This window comes from Xyrauchen texanus, chromosome 35, assembly GCF_025860055.1.
Source record: "Xyrauchen texanus isolate HMW12.3.18 chromosome 35, RBS_HiC_50CHRs, whole genome shotgun sequence".
In the NCBI taxonomy this organism is placed as follows: Eukaryota; Metazoa; Chordata; class Actinopteri; order Cypriniformes; family Catostomidae; genus Xyrauchen; species Xyrauchen texanus.
In genome coordinates this window covers 21,376,283-21,396,643 of record NC_068310.1, presented here as the reverse complement: position 1 = coordinate 21,396,643, position 20,361 = coordinate 21,376,283, and the positions used below count along the sequence as shown (strand labels likewise).

The window sequence follows — 20,361 nt, the reverse complement described above, 5'->3', positions numbered from 1 at the left end:
TGCGACAATAGATCTGAAGGATGTGTACTTCATGTACCAATTACACTGCGTTACAGGCGGCGTTTTAGATTTGCGTTCGAGGGAACTGCATATCAATTTAAAGTCCTTCATTTCAGTCAGTCTCTGGATCCCCGCACCTTCACGAAATGTATCGATGCGGCGCTTGCACCATTTATTATTGGTTATTACTATCCAATCAGAGACACTACTGAGCGAACTCAGAGACTTGCTGCTTTGCCATATGGAAATCTGGTCTAATGTCAACTAGGCAAGTACATCTCCTTTTTTAAGAGTTTGTCTCGACTCGGGAGCATGAGTGTGCACCTCATGAACGAGCACGTACAGACCATTTTTCTGTGTCATTTCTGTGTCAGACCATCACTGAAGCCATTTCAGAGAATTCTGGGTTTTATGGCGGCAGCATCCACCGTCATACTGTTAGGTCTGTTACACATGAGACCTCTCCAGTACCGGCTCAAGCAATGTTCCACATTGGGCCTGGATCCTCGGGCACTCTGTCAATGCTCAAAGTTTATGTGGCGACTATATCTGTGTATCATGCACCTGAAGCCAGCACCTGTATAGGCAAACATGATTTAACCTTAAAATTCCTTAAGGGGTGGGGCGGCTAAATCCCCCTTGCCCTGCTACAGTCCCAACTTGGGACCTAACTTTGGTCCTAAAAGCGCTTGCGGGGCCTCCCTTTGAGCCTCTGGAATGTGTTGAATTGCTTGTGCTTTCTCTTAAGTCTGCATTACTGCTGGCTTTGGCCTCAGTAAAATGTGCCGGTGATTTGCAATCACTGTCAGTTGACAATTCATGCCTGGAGTTTGGTCTGATACGTATATATAAATATATATTCTGAGTGTTCCCCTCCTGGCTCACCATGAGGGTCACCATACTCATGTCGGTCGGCATCCCACGGGACTGCGGCTTCATGTTTCCTCTCTAGGAAGGTTATGTCGTATAGTGTGGCGTGATGGGAATCTGTTCCCCAGAGCATCAGCTTAGTAACGCAATGTCAAGTTTACTGAATCGTAAAGGAACGTCTTGATTACATGTACAGTCAGGTCCATAAATATTGGGACATCGACACAATTCTAATCTTTTTGGCTCTATACACCACCATAATGGATTTGAAATTAAATTAACAAGATGTGCTTTAACGGCAGACTTTCAGCTTTGATTTTAGGGTATTTACATCCAAGTCAGGTGAACAGTGTAGGAATTACAACAGTTTGAATATGTGCCTCCAACAAAAATCAGATGTTTATCAAGAGTGGGGAATTGAACTTTATTATTCACTAAACCGTCATTAAATCTATTTTACATGAGGGAAATATTTACTGCATGGTTTACTTGCATCAAGACGTCTCAAAATCAATGAGTGAATATTTCAGTACAGTAATTTATGTTGAGTTATAAAAGCCTTAATTGTAAAATTATGTTGAGAATTAGGTTTATAGTGCATATTCAGTATGTTGTCCGTAGAGTTCAACATGTGCTGCATGGTTAAGAGTAGGGCTGAAACGATTAGTCAACATTATTGACAACATCGGCAATAAATTATTTGACAAAATTTCGTTGTAGAATAGTCGTTTGATCTCATTTAATCCTACAGAAATCATTATAATATGCTGATTTTCTAATATGGGCATATTTAAAATGCATTTTACTCATTTAACCTGAACACATATTTGCAAGCACAATCTTTGTTGATGATAATGAGGCAGCATAAACACTAGTTAAAATATAATCTAAACATTCATATTATTTTTATATTACATATCATATTTATATCATATAGCAGACAATTTAAATACCTGCTTTAGCCAAACAGCATTTAAATGTAACTAAAACTTGCTTATTAGGAGTCATATTTCAAATGTCAATACTCTGAATCCTGGCTGGCAAGTCTGGAAACAGTACCACTAGTAAAATATGTACATGTTTATATAAAATAGCATGTCGGCTAATGAAAACTAAATGACTTACTCGTCCGAAATTGTACCCTCGGCTGGATCAAGTCTCTCTTCAAAATACAAATGTTCATCAGAGTCCCGCTCTTCTTCTGAGGAAAATGTTAACTCTTCCTTAATATCCAGGAGTTTGATCACCTGTGTATCGTTACAAACACACAGAAAAGTTGAGTTGTGTTTTGTTAACATTAAACCTCACCGTTGGGGGCGTTTCCCATTTCCCTTGATCGTCTCAGCACATTAGCGTCTGAATGGCGTGCTCTGCTGGTGGGTGTGATCACATTAGCTATAATGAGCTCAGCCAGCTGAAACATGTACATCGCTTTGTTTCATAACATTACATTGCAGGAGAATATCTGTGTGATAAGTATTCGCTGAGTTTCAGTTAATTTATGTGACGTGTTTCAGAATTATGCTTGTGAACACAGAGACTGCTGAAAGCTCACCCTTTTTATTTTCTTTATTTTACAAAAGCACAAGATTTTGTTGTTATTGTGAGTGTACACAAATAAAAGTAGACCCTTTATTGTTTCTAATGATGTCATACACTTATCTGTATGCCCCAAAGTGATGGAGTATTTTAAGTTGTTTCCGCTGTAATGACGATAATATCCAGTAGGAATGCCCCCATGTCGACCCCAGAGGGTTAAAAGCTACTGATTAATCATTGCAATAGTCGCCCAAATTGTTGAATAATCGTTCCAATAATTGCTAGATTAGTCGATTATCAAAATAATCGTTAGTTGCAACCCTAGTTAAGAGCACCTTCGCTGCCTCATCTCTCCTCTCACTCCGGCTGCAGCATGGAGCACCGCATGCACCCCTCGCAAGCCCAGTTTAAACTGTAACCTGAAGACACAGGCTGTGTCTGAAAACTGCAAAATGTTTCCTTCGAAGGCTATAAGGATGGATGAAGGTCGAATTCAATAAGGTGCTTTTTTGAACCGTTCCGAGAGTTCCAATTGTCCAAAAACCTGTTGGTTAAATCATTAACTGATAAGGCAGCTGCCTATGTTTTCTGATGCACCCAAAGTTTGTATAAAACAGCCCTAAACAAACAAAAGTGTAGCTCCGATCCTGGCGTCCTCCGTCAGTGTTATTGATTTTGTTGTTGTTGAATTGTGTATGCAAATAATGTCACAAGAATAATGGTCGATATTAGATGACATCCCTACAGGTTTACTTGGGTGAATGCGAATGCAAATGGTGAAAAGTCTCCTCGGTTGTCCCGTTCTTCTTAAGAGTTCTCATCTAAAAAGTTACTTATGGAAAAGTACCAGGACTGTAGGTGGGAAAGTACCTAGTGTTCCTAGTGTTTTCATGGAAGACTGTAATATTTTGTTTTTTTTTTGTTTTTTTTGTTTTGTTTCACATGCCTGGAAAAATGATGGTCATTCACTTCAAAAATGTCACTTACATAAAGATTTGATTCATTTCCATTATGGAAATGAATCAAATCTTTATGTCATTAAAATTTCAGTTATGTACTAGAAATTACTCTGAGAAGTGCAGTCACGTTTAGTCTATCTCAAACAGATTCCTGAACATAGATGTCTTTAATACACCACAGTTAGTCACAGCACACTTTTGATATGTTTGTTTAACCACAAGGTCACTGTTTTCTTTGTAGCTCTTATTGCGTGTCTTATTTTAGCACTTTTCTGAGCTCACCTAGCACTCACCAAATGAGCCAATGACCAAATCACTTGATGAGCACAGTTTCTTGTGTTGACGTATTTTATATGGAAACAGCCTTTAAATAGCCTGTAGGGGTGGGCGATATGACCAAAGTCTTATACCATGATATGTGTAATTTTATATCAAGATTACGAGAAATATCAGGACATAGCACATTTTTGGCGGGAAAATCTATACAAATTGGCTTAATAAATAACCATATTGTAATGTCTATTTTAACGTATAATTCTGTCGGTGAAATAAATAATTTAATTTTTTTTATATATATCATATAATTATTATATATTTTTCTCTTTATTTGAAACTTGACAATAGTCAAAATACAAAAAAAAAAAAACCCTACTTGTGTCATGTTCTCTGTTGTCTTTCGTTTTTGTGCTTTTATGTTGAAGTTTAGTTTCTGTTTGGTTTTTGTAGTCCTTTGTAGTTTCATTTTATGATTGGTTTCCCCTGATTAGTTCTCATTCCCTGATTGTTTCCCCAGGTGTTCCTCATTCCCTTGTTTGTTCCTTTATGTATTTAAGTCCTTGGTTTCCTTATTTCCTGTGTTAGTTCTTGCATGTTTTGGTATGCTATGTGCCAGGTTTCCTGTGTTTTTCTTTGTTTTGAGTTTTATGTTTGTTAAATAAACAGCTGCACTTAGATCCTCATTCTCTGCCTGCTTCCTCACAACTTGTTATTAAATCATTCCTACAGTACCCTTTAAGCAATATCATACGAGCAAGAGTGCGAAATGGCCCTACATCAGCACTGCTGTGATTCGGCCGCAGGCTATTACAGCAGTGCTGATGTAGGGCCATATAGCACGATTGCGAGTGTAATATTGCTTCTAAACAACAGTTCAATGAACAAGTACGGTCATAAAAAAACACATTTGTGCATGGAACTACTTTCTTTCACAACGAATCAGAATCTGCCGTTGCTGGTTCAAAACAAATGATGCGTCCAAGCCTCCATTAGTAATTCAAAAATTTCACTTCAGAAATAGTATCATGGCTTGTGCTGTTTCTAACAAGTTATTGGATAAACATGGATAGATGGCTGGATGTGTGTGTGTGTGATGGCCCAAGCCACACAGGATGAATAACCAGCAAGGGTAATACAGCACACAAGCCATGTTTTAAGTACACAGGTTAAGTTATTTTTGCAGTTAGCCACACCCCAAACAATTCATGATTTATCACATAGTTTATTTCAGGTATAATATACATTTATTTGCTTTAGCCATACACTGTTTAAATGGAGTGCACACATTTTCACATTGTAGGGTTATGTAAAAACTTTTTGTTCTATTAATCATTGTTTCTTTGTTACCATGTTGGAGAGGTCTGTCCTGGGGGAAGAAAAGCGTGGCCAAAGGTGGAGGACTGTGATATCCTGTGACCTGCCAATTAAGCCATACCATGTGCTGTCATGTTGGAGGGGGATTTTGGGTTTAGTTTGTTTTACTTTGTAGTTGTTTGTATTTGTCGTCCATTTTGTTTTTCCTTTATGTGTAAATTGGTTTGGCCAAGCCACTATATATGTTCTCTTGTGTCTCATTCAGTTAGGTCAGTTTGTTCAGTTCATATCCTGTTTTGTTGTATGCTGTTTTGAGTATAAGTTATATTTTGTTGATCTCTTTTATAAGCCTAGTTGTTAACTTTTTGGTTTCTATTGTTTAGTATTTTTAGGGTAAATAAAAAAAAAAAAATCAACAAGAAACTCCTGTTTTCCTCATTGCCGGACTACTTGGTCCGTGACTGTGTGTGTGTGAGAGAGAGAGAGAGAGAGAGATGGAGTGTGTGCAATCACCTGTTGCCACACCCAATCAGAGATGCTGCCCGCTTTCTCAGTGGAAAATAGACTTCCAAGTGGGGGTATTCCTCTCTATTTCGCGGTAGCCGGTGCAGAAGAGTCATTCACTATAGAAACAGCGATGTCTCTCAGCATGAGCCTTAATCCTGAAGTTGTCCATTTAAAGCCGTTTAAATCTATTTCCTAGCTTTTGGTAATGTATTAGTAATACAGCGATCTCTGAGCGCAGTTCTATGTAAACAATGACTAACAGATTACACACTTTACATCACCAACTGGCTCATATTACACACAAAAATTATCTTTTGCCACCACCTGCTGGCTAATGTAATTTCAAAAATAACTCCTAACAGATTCACTTAAGTATAGAACAGCATGAACGCAGAGTGATATACACACACAGTGAAGCGTCCAAGTGCTGATGCGGTCACACCATCAGTGCTCATGGAACGTCTCGTCCAATCAGATTTGAGGACCGTAACTAACTGTGAGATAATGCTATATTTCACATTATGCCACATTTCATTCTCGTTTGTTGTTAACCAATATTATTATTAACTTTACTCAAACTCGAGAAAAAAAGATCATGCAATGAAAATAAACACTACTTGCAGAAAGCATCCCGAATTATTTAAACACTTCTTGCACAAAATTATAGAGTTAATGCGGAGCACATCTTTTGGCTTTCATAGTATTATTTTGCATGCTTCATTTTGAGGTACAACAAATTGCTTGTATTACGAGTGATCGTCGTCGTGTGACACAGTTTGCATATCATTGCATATGGTCTGTGTTGGTTTTTGTGAACCTACACCACAGATGTCACAACTGTTTTAATAACAAGCTCCTCTTCATTTTCTTGACTTGTTTAGAGTCCCGTTCTTTGGAGATGTTTGGGTCAAAAATTAAGTTGCGCACGTAATCCCGCTCTGCGCTCTCCTGTAAATATCAGGAAGCATGTTGGACTCACGCACACTTGCATGCTCCAGAGATAGCGCACGTGACTTTCACATGAAACGCAGATGTGTTGAGAAGCGTGTTCAGTGGTATGAAATGATGAACGTGAGATTAATGTAATGTAATTTGCTTGTGTTTTTTAACCCTCTCCATGTTTCTTAAATTCCCTCAGTTTGACGTGAAGCCCTGCCCATTGATAGATAAACGCACACATGAATATTTACATATCGCACTATACACGACAAAACTAAATCTCTATCGAATGACACTTTATATCATCACCATGACATATAACATATCGCCCAGCCCTAATAGCCAATAGTCTTGAGAAATGTCACAGCCATGAACAATGATTAGCTTCTTGCTAGTCCAATTTAGGTAATGTTTTGGGGAGGGATGTTCTTGTTCTAGTGAGCCTTTGATTAGACAACAATCATTGTAGTGCAAAATAAGTTTTTGGTCTGTTTTCCCAAGAACATATTGATTTGTCAGCTAGCAATTGGAGGTGTACTTGCAATATAGATGGCCACAAAGCTAACAGACATGGACTAAAATCCATAAAACTACAATTCTGGTTTTATGGGGTCTTAAAAATTTGTATCAATTTGTTTAGAATAAATCCAACAAATAAGGTTCTCTCGTTCTCTGTTTTTCCCAGTTACATGGGAACTATAACAGCACTTCTAGTCAGACAGTTGTGAGCTTTGGGACCAGACATGGCAGATAGATATTTATTTTAGCTGTAAATGCAGACTGGAATCCCTACAGTTTCTCCTCTTTCCACCCACCTCAAACACACCTGGCCTTCCATCCCCTCACAGGTGACTGCTGGTCGCCCACAGTCTCTATTAAAGGGGTGTTTGTTCAAGACACCACGTATGTTTACGTGTGAACACATCTGAGTGTGTTACTGTGGCCAGTTGAAACCAGCATGTGGCGGTTAGCCTGAGACCTGGTTGACCACACCACCTGTTGGTCAGGAAATGCAGTCACAGTTCTTTAGACTGGCACATACACATGGCCACAGTGACACGGAACACAGACTGTGGCCGTCATGTGGCCTGATGCCTGATCGGTGGTGGATATGTGAGCAGATATGGAATAATGGAACAGGAAGCTTTCTAAAGTAATTTCTCTTAGCAAGACAGTCTGAGGAGGAAGACAAGCAGACGTTAAAGTGCTTCATCTGTGAGTGTCTGTTAACGTTGATCCAGTTGCAGATTGAAGCATTGTCTGTGTGTGCTGACTGGGTTAGTAATTACTAGGGATGTCAAAAGTACTAATTTGATACCAAAATAATGAGAGAAAAAAAGCTGTTCTGCAGGATTAGTAACAGAGTAATGAATCAGTTGATTCGTGTCAGAACATGACATGAACATTGCACCTCGCTGTAAAAGAACTCAACAGTCTGGTTCCAGAAGTAAAAATCACATTCATTTCATAGGGGAAGTGATTTTTTAACCGTAACTTATAAACCTTTAAAGACATATCTATCTTGATCTCCCTTGATCTCAGAGGTTGTTAATAGATGCTATATGCTTTTATAAGTCTGTGTTTTTTCAAAGTAACTTTTTCAGAAGTCATGTTTCATAGTGGAATTTCTGGTGAAAAACTACTTAAACCATGATCCTGAAGAGGAAGATCCACCAATCAGATACACTGTGAATGAAGCAATGGAGTCAGTGTGACTACACTCCCAAACTGCTTTTTTATTTGATTATATCTGAATATTTTCCAGTATAAACACAACTTTTAAAATCCAAAATGTTCATATATTTTTTATTTAATTGCACCTTTCGCAATGCTTCATGAAATTGTAGATTATTCCCTCATTAAATATGTTTAGTGCACAGCCTTGAACTTTTTTCATTTTTCAAATCAAAGTTTGTAATTTTGTGATTCACATTGGAACTGGTTAGTTTGGTTCATGGCTTACAACTCTTGAATGGAAGATTTTATAAAAAAAAAACTTTTGGAAAAAAATTTAAGCAAAATACTTCTGAAACCAACATGGCTGTAAAATAGTTGGGCACTGTTGCGCTCTATAAAGTGACTGCATGTGTGCAGAGTTAATCAAACAACAGTATTCACAGGAAAAAGACATCCATTTTATGTTGGAGGCTACAAATCTTTATTTAATTCTCTTATTTGTTATTAATATGTAACTGTTAAAATGAGTATTTTCAATGGCACATTAGTTTTTGCTGTGGTATCGAAAGTAATGTGGGGACCACAGGGGTAAAGGTTGTGAGAGAAGTCGAGAAGTCACTTCCTCTCTGGGGCCAGATCTCGGCTCCATTCATCTCCATCTCCGCTCCCATTTGTCACCCCTGCCGATGCACAGCCTGTTCATTTCTCTTTCCCTCGCTCTCTGGACCGACGCACGCCTCTGATAAATATTTAAGGCTGTTTAATATCCCCCCCCCCCACCCCTCTCTATGTGTGTGTGTGTGTGTGTGCGTGTGTGTGTGTGGGGGGTTTAAGCCGGAGGGAGAGATGTGGTAGTGTAGAGCATGCAGACAGCATGGCACCACGCGGGGCGCGTCTGTCGCTAGGCTCTGGCCAGCGGGAAAGATGTCCTTTAGAAACCAGGGTGGCATGGCAAACTTCTCACCCAGCACTGCCGCCAGCACAGCTGCATAAAGCCGCCCTCCCCATGGATCTATCCAACCAACAAATTTCTATCTGTGTGGGTTGTGCCATGTCTCCAAAAGCTCTAATATTACCATGTTAGGACACACTTAACAGAGCAATTACATAATTCACTATTTAAGAAAGATTTTCCTTTTTGAAAATGAATTGTGATTTTAGAGGATTTTGTCTCAATATCATATGAATAAAAGTGCTGTACTGAATATCAGCACCACTGATTCAACTGTAGGCATAAGGCAGTTGTGCTATTTGATATTCAGTACAACAGCATAATTGTGCTATTGCGCTTAAAAAACACTTAAATAAAAGTTAAAGGAGCAATGTGTAACATTGACAAAGCGTTTAAAATGGGTACTGCAGTCCAAATTCAAAATATTGAAGAAAGTTGTCTCCCCCGACCCCTCCACCCCTGACTCTAAGCTCACGTGGGTTGCTAGGTTGAGGACACGCAACAGGAACGAGCAAACTTACAATGGCAAGTGTCAAGCCTTGTACACTGTAAGTTGATCAGTTAATGTAAACGTTTGCAATGTTTTTATTGTTTGCAAATTATAAACCATCTCATGTGGATTTTTTATAACTCTGTCAATGTTAGCTGGATGTATTGCTGGCTTCCATGGCTGTAGCATGAGGTAATATGACATATCAATACTGTTGGAACACAGTCTAATCAAATTTGTGGACCAGAACTAACTGTTTTATATATTACTGTATAATTGATTGATATAGTGTAGAGAGAGAGTAAATTAATGGAAGAGACAAATGAATTAAGCCGAACTTAAACCTGTCAACCGCATGCGCACGATACCTCAGTGTGTCTGGTGCATTTGCTCTAACATGGTGCATGTGTTGTTATTTATAGTAGTTTATTTTAGTCTCTGAACTGTAGCACAAGAAGTGATCACATCAGGATTTCCTTAATGCACACAAGCAGCAGTACGAGAGATGCTTTAAAGGATGAAGCCCTCTGTTTTCCAGCAAGTTCACTGGTTGTGTATGTGTACACATCTATTAACTTGGTCAGGGTTTGTTTCCTGACCGTAAGAGCATATTGCACCCTTTTCCCACTTTGATCATTTTTCACAAACCACTGCAAATTGTTATAAACAAGTTTAGATAACTGTATACTGAAGTAGAGATTTATAACAGTCTATTGGATTTGGAGGTTAACTAATCTCATTTTACCTGATCAATATCATCCACAAGACCTTTAAGGAACATTTGGCAGAGATTCCCTCTGTTACACCCTTCCCACTTTATCCTTTTACTAGACACTTATTTTTGCTCTTTGAGAGTGACGTTGAGCACCAAGAGCCACACCTAATTTGGAAATAGCTGTGATTGGCTTTATACATTATTCATTATGACTTTCTTTTTTATTATTAATGCAATTTATTTAGGATTTCCACAGTCATTGAAAACCTGGGAATATCTGGGAATTTAAAAATGTGATTTCCAGGTCTAGAAAGTCATGGGAATTAATCAACTAAAGTCATGGAAAATTGAATAGTGATTTTCTAGAGTGAATTACTATATAGTGGAGTGGTGGTGGTGTAGTGGTCTAAAGCACATAACTTGTAAACTGTTAATCAGAAGGTCACTGGTTTGATCCCCACAGCCGCCACCATTGTGTCCTTGAGCAAGGCACTTAACTCCAGGTTGCTCCGGGGGGATTGTCCCTGTAATAAAGGCTCTGTAAGTCGCTTTGGATAAAAGCGTCTGCCAAATGCATAAATGTAAATGTAAATGTATATAGACTCAAAATCACAGAGCAGGCTTGTGTATACTTAAGTACTCATGTCTAGAACAGCCCTTTTGAGTAACACTTTTTTTATTGTTTTATGTTGGTGATGATGAGTCTTGAGAAAGATTTCTCTGCATTTTTTTTTTGTTTGTTTGTTTTCAGCTCCCTTATGCTTGTAGTAATGCTTGTGTTTGTTTGCAGGTGGCCTTGGAGAAGCAGGTTGTAGAGGAACACACTCCGCTCACATAATATTACAGCCAGTGTAAGAAACTTTGCGAAATGGAGATTCAGCTGGAGATTTCTGGAAAAGAGAGGTTAAGAATCCAAAAAAACACAGCAACCATTACTAACGATGGGTCACAATGGTCGACTAGTCCTCCAACTACCAACTATTCAATTAGTGAGGTGACTAGTATTATATAGGCAAATTATTATTATTATTATTTTTTTTTTTTTTTGTGCTGTAATTAGCATGCTGTGCTATAGCTGTTAGACTGTTTGCACTGTAAAACTTGGGAAAGTTGTGTCTTCAAATTCTTTCCCTTTAAAGCACATATGGAGTTTGGCGGATGTCTCATGCTTCTTTTTTTTAATTCATCCACAAACTTTTTTTTAAAGGTAAAATAGTCCAACTTTTAAAAACTGATCTCAAAATCCCTTGTGTTCTGTTGCGCTCCGTGTAGCTGATTTTTAACACAGGAATGTGTCTTATGTTAACGCCCCCTTAGAAATTAATCTGACTGGGTGAACCCCAAATCAGTCTCATTACTCAGGGCTTCTCAAAGATAGGTTAGTTGACAAGTCAATTTTAAAAATACTGTATTGAAACATGCTTGTTTATCTTAACGTTCTCTTAAAAACATCCCATTGCTATTTTAAAGCTAGCCTTTCTTAGTCTTCTATGAAAGACACAAATGTGATAATCATAAAAATTGTAGTACTGGATCTTTTAAAGCACCTATTGCGTTTCTCTCTCTATCTCTCTCTCTCTCTCTCTCTGTGTGTGTGTGTGTGTGTGTGTGTGTGTGTGTGTGTGTGTGTGTGTGTGTGTGTGTGGTGGAGCGTGTCCATGGGGGAGATAATGGAGATGACATCAGGCGAAGTGTTGGCGTCTAGGAAGCGGCAGATTGGCGGAGGAGGCGGGAGGGCTATTGCTACAGGAAGAGTATTATAATGCTCAGAGCTGCATCCCAGGCTTTGATCCATGAGTCCCCATGCTCTGATCTGATTACCACTGCCTCTCTCCCACCTTCCTCCTGCCTCTGCCACTTCCCCCATCAAAACATACACACCCACAAAAACCCTTACATTCCATAATCTTTGTTGGGGAGAATATAATGAAAAAATTCTAATATATATAATTATATATAATTATAATTTTATCACATATTTCCAGTCGCAAATATTTAAAACTCTCAAAATAAATTTTTTGCACAATATTTACTCATGTTTTCTCTTAAAATTAAAAGTTAAAAAGTTAAATCCCTATTGGCACTAGTTTTCTATAAATTGCAGGTTCATTTTGATGCACGTCAATTTCACTTTTTATTTTACTATTATAATTTTTGGAGATTCTCTATTATATTAAAATGATTAATATTCTAAATAAATGTAAACTAAAAATTGTAATATGAATTTGTGGTTGGTTGGTTGTTTGAGTCCCAGATATTCAATACATTTTGAACATGCTTTTTTTTTAATGAATCATCTGTATTTGTTGAGATGAAATGCTGACTCAGCAGTGTAAGTTACACATTTTTGTGATCTTTATGTTAGTGAGATAGGAGACTCACAATGTTTGACTAGGAAAAAAACATCCACTGCTGTTTTTCTAGAAGTTTCTAAAAAGCACGCAATCAGCATAATAGCCTCTTATTACTTCAGTATTACGTTCTCATTTTTTCATGCCTGGAAATGTTTTGCTTTTGCCAGTTTTGATTAATGACAGCATTTCAAGATATTAAACACCAGGGACAAAAAAAAAAAAGATTTTCATTTTGGTTCGTTCGGAGCAAAAACGTAATTTTTTCGCTCTAGGATAGAAGTTGTGCAGCTTCCTTTCCAAAAGGTTACTGCTTAGAACAAAATAAAAGAGCGGTTAATAATGTTTTTTAAAATGACAGTGCACTAATGGGTGGGTGAAATAACAGTTGCAGTATTGCCAAATCTCATAATAGTAACAAGCAACCTGGTCTGGACAAACAAGCCCAATATATGCCACTTGTCACCAATATAAGCAAAAATTTGATATTTTTTTTCCTGTGTGGTGGATTTATCAGCATAGAAATCATAAGTATACAGTCAATACCCAACAGCATCAAATTTGTATTTATTGCATCATATCTAACAATAATTGTTTTCTTTGTATCTGGATTATCCGTGCATGTACAGTATATGTAGTATTTATGCATAGTTGTTCAAAAGGTCTTCATTCACTGAAAGTGACATCCATGATGGGTAGTTAGTCAAAGAAATGTGTTATGCAGCAGTTTCCTTCAGGACACCAAAGCACATGTTTCCTTTTATCGGGCATCACGAAGTGGTGTAATTCCAAAAATGTTCTGTGAGAAACCCTTTGGCCTTTAGTTTCATAAATAAAATTATCGGAAACAAAATGAACCAGTTATAACCGGTTACCAGAATTAAACAAATTATGTTTTTACTCCAGAACGGTTGAAATTCACGTTCCTTGAACCATTTTTAGTCCATGCTAAACACTCCACCTGGTGTCAAGTATTTAAAAAATAATAATTTCTTGTTTTCTTTTGCATGACATTTTAATTTAGATGGAGGACTTAAATCTCCCTGAAATCAAGCACAAGAAGGCTGAAGAGAAGAAAGCCGATGAGGAGTTTAAGGGTCTCCTTGAGTCAGATAGTAACGAAGCTGATGACCTGTTCAAATTCAAAGGTAACGGCTTCATATTTGATGTTGCACTACATTACCTGTTCCCACCTAAATTAAATGAGCAGATATATGCATTCAGAATTTACAGTCTTTTTACTGGGAAAACTTACCTAAAATATTGATGACTCATCTTGCACAACACTGATATTTTTTCCCAGTGAAATGCTCCACCTAATACCACATGCAACTAACTAGTAAGTAGCAAATCATGGTTCAGGCCTGTGACATGACTAAAGCATACTAGCTATTTAAAAAAGGATGAGTCTTTCAATAGTAAATATATCAACACCGGAAAGAAAATGGCTCATCTTCAACCATTTCATGGGAACTTTTTAAAAATCCCAAACAAAGCTGAGAAGCATTTTGTGTTCCCTGTAATGCCTTTCTTTGTCACTGGGAGGCTGTAGTCCATTGCACTGCTCTATCTGAAGACACTCGCCTCAGGAATTTGTATTAGCTTAAACACATTTAAAAACTGTATGAATCCTAATACAGAAGTTAAAGTGCTGCTCTCCAAATATATATATTTTTTAAAGATCAAGTGCATTCAGGAGAATATTTGCAGTTCATGTTCTTTAATTTAGAAATTGTGTTTTTATACCAGTATTGAAACTGAGACAAGATCTTTATTGCACATTAAATAGAATTCCTCTCCAGTTAGTACAGTTGTAAGAGCCCAGTACATCTGCACCTCTGTCTCTGTGTGTGTGTGTGTGTGTGTGTGTGTGTGTGTGTGTGTGTGTGTGTGTGTGTGTGTGTGTGTGTGTGTGTGTGTGTGTGTGTGTGTGTGTGTGTGTGTGTGTTGAGCTCTTTGGAAGGCAGGTCAGCTGTCAGACATTCACTTGCCTATACTCTTTAACTGTAAATCTGGAGTTCGGCACTGGGTCATATGTCGGACACATGCCACACACTCCCCACCGCCCATGGGCCGACAGCTGCAGAAAAAGTCCCAAAGAGGTGGGAGGCAAGAGGAAGGGCGCTTTTTTTACATCTGGTCCTCATTTTGTGGAGTCCCTACAAATCTCTCTCTTGCCTCTCTCACTCTTTCTCCCTCTCTTACACTGTTCTCTCTTACAGGAAGCTTTTTTTTGCATGCTTGGAAACCAGTGGGGGTTTGTAATTCAAAACATTCGCTTGGAAAGATGTTAGTGGCCGCTCCTTCACCACACGTATTAACTGCCCCATACTCTGTGTTTTCTGGTGTAAGTGCAGTCACATGACCTCTAATATGTTAATTTGTGGTCTTGGTTGCATATTATCAAACAAAAATCCCCCTTTTTTTTTTTTTTTTTTGGTTGATTTGTTGTTCTGTACAAACCCAACCAGATATTAGCTAATATATTCAGCATTTTCTCATCTGCCATTTCTTTTATGACTGTAACAAGGCAGTGTTTTTTTATTAAATTTTTTTTTAGAAGATGTAGGTAGATGTTCAGTGTCTGACTGATTTAATGTGTGACTAGAACAACAGTAAAAATAGTTTATCTGTGGTGAGAAGAGAGCAGGGAAGGACAAGAGTAGAGGTGGAAGGTAGGGATGGCTATTTTAGTTGAAGGCACACATTCATATGAAATCCCAATATTTACATTTTAGTTCACTGGATGCAAGGCTCATACCATTTCTATCACATTGAGTGTTGAAGATGTGACTGTTTCTGCTCGTGTTTGTTTTGAGTAAGATTACCTTTGTGGCACTGATAGTTTTACAGTGGCCATTAGCATTATATATAGATTGCTGGGTTGCCAATGCACATATTGCAATATCACTTGAGCAAAAGTGTAAGCACGGCTGTGATTCGGCTGTAGTTACAAAGGTAAACAGAACAATGGTGTGATTGCAAGTGTAATATTGCTTTTATAGAACAGTATAATGAGTAAACAATGAAATAACATTTCAGACAAAAATTTCCTAGTTATGCTGCCATTACTTGTTATCGGATTTATGGTTAATACAACTTTCTACTCATAATTAAGTCGTAACTATTGGTGGGAAACTCCGCTAATTTTGATACCCAAGTTTCTGTATTGGGAGGCATCAAGCAGCACAACTCCGCTTCCTGCACTGTGCTAAAGGCCGGCCTGTGGCATAGGCGAAACAGGCGGTTGCCTAGGTGCGAAATGACAGAGAAGTACATTTTTTTGTCAGAAGTGCACCCTCTCGTGATGACTACGCAACCCTCTACCCATATACTGAGCACTAGAGTTACGCAATTATATTATAATTAGATCCTTATCATATGTGGACAAAATCAGTGAAAAAAGAGCCAAATTATCAGATGCACAAGGCAGAAAGCGGCACAAAGAGGAGCAGAAAATAAGAGCAATATAAAGGTAAGAATCACATGTTAACAACTGTTCTTGTCAGCCATTGATGTTAATGTACTATTTTGAAATAGCTTATTTAGAACCTCTTAACCGGCAAGGACACTGTGGGCCGTTTTTGCTTGTTTTATTTAAGTTCAGTGCAAGTTAATTGCGGTGTATATTCTTTAAAATAAACATAAGCTTATATAATATTGTTTTAATTTCAGTTATATTGCTGCTGGCTTTCACTTCACCAAAAAACTCCTAAGTGTCTTCTTTTAAAAGAGACCATGATTAGGAATGTAGTCTAAAGCATTAATGATAAGCACCCTCAATTGCACTGTGACTGTGCTCATACTCTGATTCGTTCACGAATGAAATTTGTTTTTTCAAATCGATGTTTTTGAATGAATCTTTTAAGTGAACAAATTGTTCTCATTCACTTCTATTGTTTTGGTGATGGACAACTCAATGGTGATTCACATGACCTTCTGGAGTAAATATGCAGTCTCAATAAATGGCCATTGAATGAATTTGTGAATAATATCAAAATGAACAATGAATTTAAAAAAAAATTACCGAGCAGAATGAAGGTAAAAGATCCCTACCATCTGTGCACTTGTGGATCTATGATCTTGCCCAAGGGTTCCCATCCACTATGTATCACCTGTCTGGGGGTTCAAACATGTGCAGGTTGCACTTGCTAATCCGAGTGTACCTTGTTATGTGGACCTTATTGAAACATGCAGACGGGCCAAATCTCCATTGACTGACTGTTACAGCAGGTGGGCCGTGGCACGCAGAGAGATCTGTATAATGGTAAGCATCTGCCATGCTGCCCCGGTCATTCAGTTTATTAAAGCCCTCCCAGCGTGTCACAGAGATGCGCCATTTTTGGGACAAGTTAGTTTCTCATAGAGTGTCTGTTAAATGTTTCTCTAGCCTAGATGTATACGAGGTGAAGGATTTTGGGATGTCCAGCCCCTCTCCAGTCGAGGCATTGGTGGCGAATAACCTTCACCCCAATTGTCGTGCTGCCTACTCCCCTTGCAGATCTAACAATCATCAGCGTTAGCCGTAAGGGCTCTTAATGCCATCTCGCTCCTCACAGCGTATCAGGCCAAGCTGATGGAGGAGATGGGGCGGCAAATTGATGGCGGGGCGCCTGACTCGGCATTGTGGGAAGAGATCTGTGTCATTGTAGATCTCAACCTACTCACATCAATGAGATGTCCAGAGTTTGCATCTCCCCTCTCCACCCATGGGGTCAAAAAAGAGAGAGGAGGATGGTTTGCACAAAAACATGTGTGACAAAATAAAACTCTTCTCTGCGCATCCAGGCAGTGGCCTGAGGGCACAGCAATGTGTGAAGTAAACACAAAAAAACTAATAATGTCCAATTCAGAGCTGCAATCCCCAGCTCTGCCATTAGATGGTGCAGCTGCACATCAGTGAGCGAGGGCTGAAGGTAGCCCCTCTATTTTCATGCAGAGTTACCAGCTTGCCTAGTTAAACTTGGGTTTGACCTACGATAACATGGTTATTGGCTTCAATTAGCTGTAAAACCACCTGTTCAACAGTGTTAATGTCAACAGCGGAGAGGGAGTCAGCTCAGATTTTGGAGGAAGAAATAGTCCATTTGCTGACCAAAAAAGCAATAAGTGTAGTACCGCAAGTGGTCAGCTGTCAGAGCTTTTACTCCATTTATTTCTTCATCCCAAATAGGGGGTTCTCAGTCCCATTCTGGATTGCTCAAGTTAAAAATTCTCATGCTAAAACCGCTCTCAATTTAGTCATCCCAGAGACTGTTTTACATCATTCGATCTTAAGGATGCATATTTCCATGCTGGGATTTATCCGTCGCATTTGTAACTACAGCCGAATTACAGCTTACATATGGAACAACAGCACTTTTGCTCAAGTGATATTATCAGGGTATAGCCTACGGATTTGTGACGGTGCCTTACAGACTTTCATTGGCAACGAGAGTCTTAAGTGAGTGTGTAGAAGCAGCACTAACACTGCTGATATTAACAGATCTCAGAGTGTCTGCTTAGCTGGATGATCTACTCTCCGCTCCATCGCAGCAGCAAGCAGATATAGATACAAGACTGTTGGTGTCTCATTTGGTCTTAAGCTTCAAAATAAATGAGACCAAGAGCTGTATGGTGCCCTCAAAGGAAATAATATTTCTGGGTCTCAGAACTCTGATCTGTATTGAGTGTTTCTGTCAGAGGAGCGCATCAGTTCAAATAGCAGTTTGTCCTTTTTTTAGAGGAAGAAAAAAAAAGAGTTTCTAGCATTAAAGCACTTTGTTCAGTTTGTATGCCAACTGTCCTAGTCAGATCAGACAACAACAGTGGCATACATAAACAGACAAGCGGGCGCTCATTACGAGCACGCACATTCGAGGGATCTCCTGTCCAGTGGGAATCCTCTGCACTGAGAAAGGAAACTTCACCCTGGTGGTAAGTCAGCTGATGATTGATCAGGATGGCGGCATGGTAGCACGCAGCGGCCACTTTGGGTCCACAAATATGGTGCATGTTATGTGTAGTCTACACCAATTGGGAAACTTTTTACCAGAGATGGGCATTAGAAACACTGGTGAACATGTCTATCATCGTCAACTTTTGCTGAACTTAGGAGGAATAAACGATGGACTACGGGAAGAGCTATGCAACCTCTGGCTGCTACGCAAACCAGGCCCTGAGACCGCAGTATTGCCTAATGCCGTTGGCCAGGATAGAGGGTGCCGGAAACGGTGTGCGAGGCAGTTGAAGCTTTGTAAGTGAGCCGGCTAAAGGCTAACCCTAGCCGCCCAACTCTACCATCCATTCTCCTCTCCAATGTTCGCTCCCTCAACAATAAAATGGATTTACTTAAACTACAGCTAACTACCCATTGTGAAGTCAGGGACTGCTTTGTTCTCGTTTTTACGGAATCATGGCTCAACGACAGCACTCCGGACGCAGTCATTCTGCTAGCCAGGGTAACTGCACATCACACTGACAGGATAGCAACACTTTCCAGTAAGACTCGCGGTGGTGTTCTGCGTGTTTACACAAACAACAAATGGTGCAGGAACGATGTTGTGGTCTCAAGCTACTGTTTGTCGCTGGTGAAGTTTATGACTGTGAAGTGCCAGCCAAACTACCTACCCAGAGAATTTTCCGCCATGCTCATTGTCGTGGTGTACATTCCACCTGGTGCTTATGAAAGGGAAGTGCTAAGTGAACTCTTCAGGGTTATCAGTAACTTGCAGACAGCACACCCTGACAGATTTTTCATTGCCGGGGACTTAAACACGCAAATCTGAAATCAGTGCTGCCAAAATTACACCAGCATGTTGATTTAACAATCTATGGTACGAACACTTTAGATTTTGTTTACACAAATATTCACAGTGCTTACAAGGCAGCACCCCGCCCCCACCTCGATTGCTTGGACCATATCTCTGTTATGCTAATCCCAGCATATAGACCAATCCTAAAGGTGCCAAACCGGTTCTAAAACAGGTGAGAACCTGGTCTGAGTGAGCCATCTCTGCACTTCAGGACTGTTTTGAGCACATAGACTGGAATATGTTCAGAGAGGCTGCTACATACCACAACACCACATACTTGGAGGAATACACGGCATCAGAGACTGGCTACATCAGCAAGTGCATAGATGATGGGACTTCCTTCAAGACCATCACCACACATGCAAACCAGAAACTGTGGATGAAGTGTGCTCAGTGCTGAAAACTTGCAGGTCTGATGACAAGGCAGCCCTCTGCACATCAAGAAATAGTCTGTCCCAGGCTATCAAAGAGGCAAAGAGCAACTAAGAAAAAAGAATCCACAGTCACTTCCTAAACACCAAGGACACAAAGCGCATGTGGCAAAGCATTCAGGCCATCACAGACTACAAAGGTACACCACTTGTCTGTGATTGTGATGCCTCACTCCCAGAGGCACTGAACGATTTCTACACTTGGTTCAAAGCACAGAACAACATGCCAGCTGGGAAGACCACCCCATCTGCCACCAACCAAATAATTTGTCTGTCTGCAGTAGACGTCAGGAAGACTCTGTCCAGAGTTAACCCACGGAAAGCTGCAGGACCTGACCACATACCTGGCCGTTTGCTCATGGAATGTGCTGATCAGCTTGCAGATGTTCTCACAGACATCTTCAAAATTTCCCTGAGCCAAGCAGTTGTCCCTGTGTGCTTCAAGACAACCACCATCATCCCTGTGCCAAAGAAATCATCCTGCCCGTCCTGCTTCGAGAGGCTAGTCATGAATTACATAAACACAGGACTCATTTCAGTACACCTA

The 20,361-nt window shown here is 39.4% G+C and overlaps 1 pseudogene; it reads left to right on the top strand.

Moving 5' to 3' along the window:
- LOC127629235 (nucleolar complex protein 2 homolog) overlaps nt 1-20,361 on the top strand; it is a 65,398-nt pseudogene that overhangs the window by 32,902 nt on the left and 12,135 nt on the right.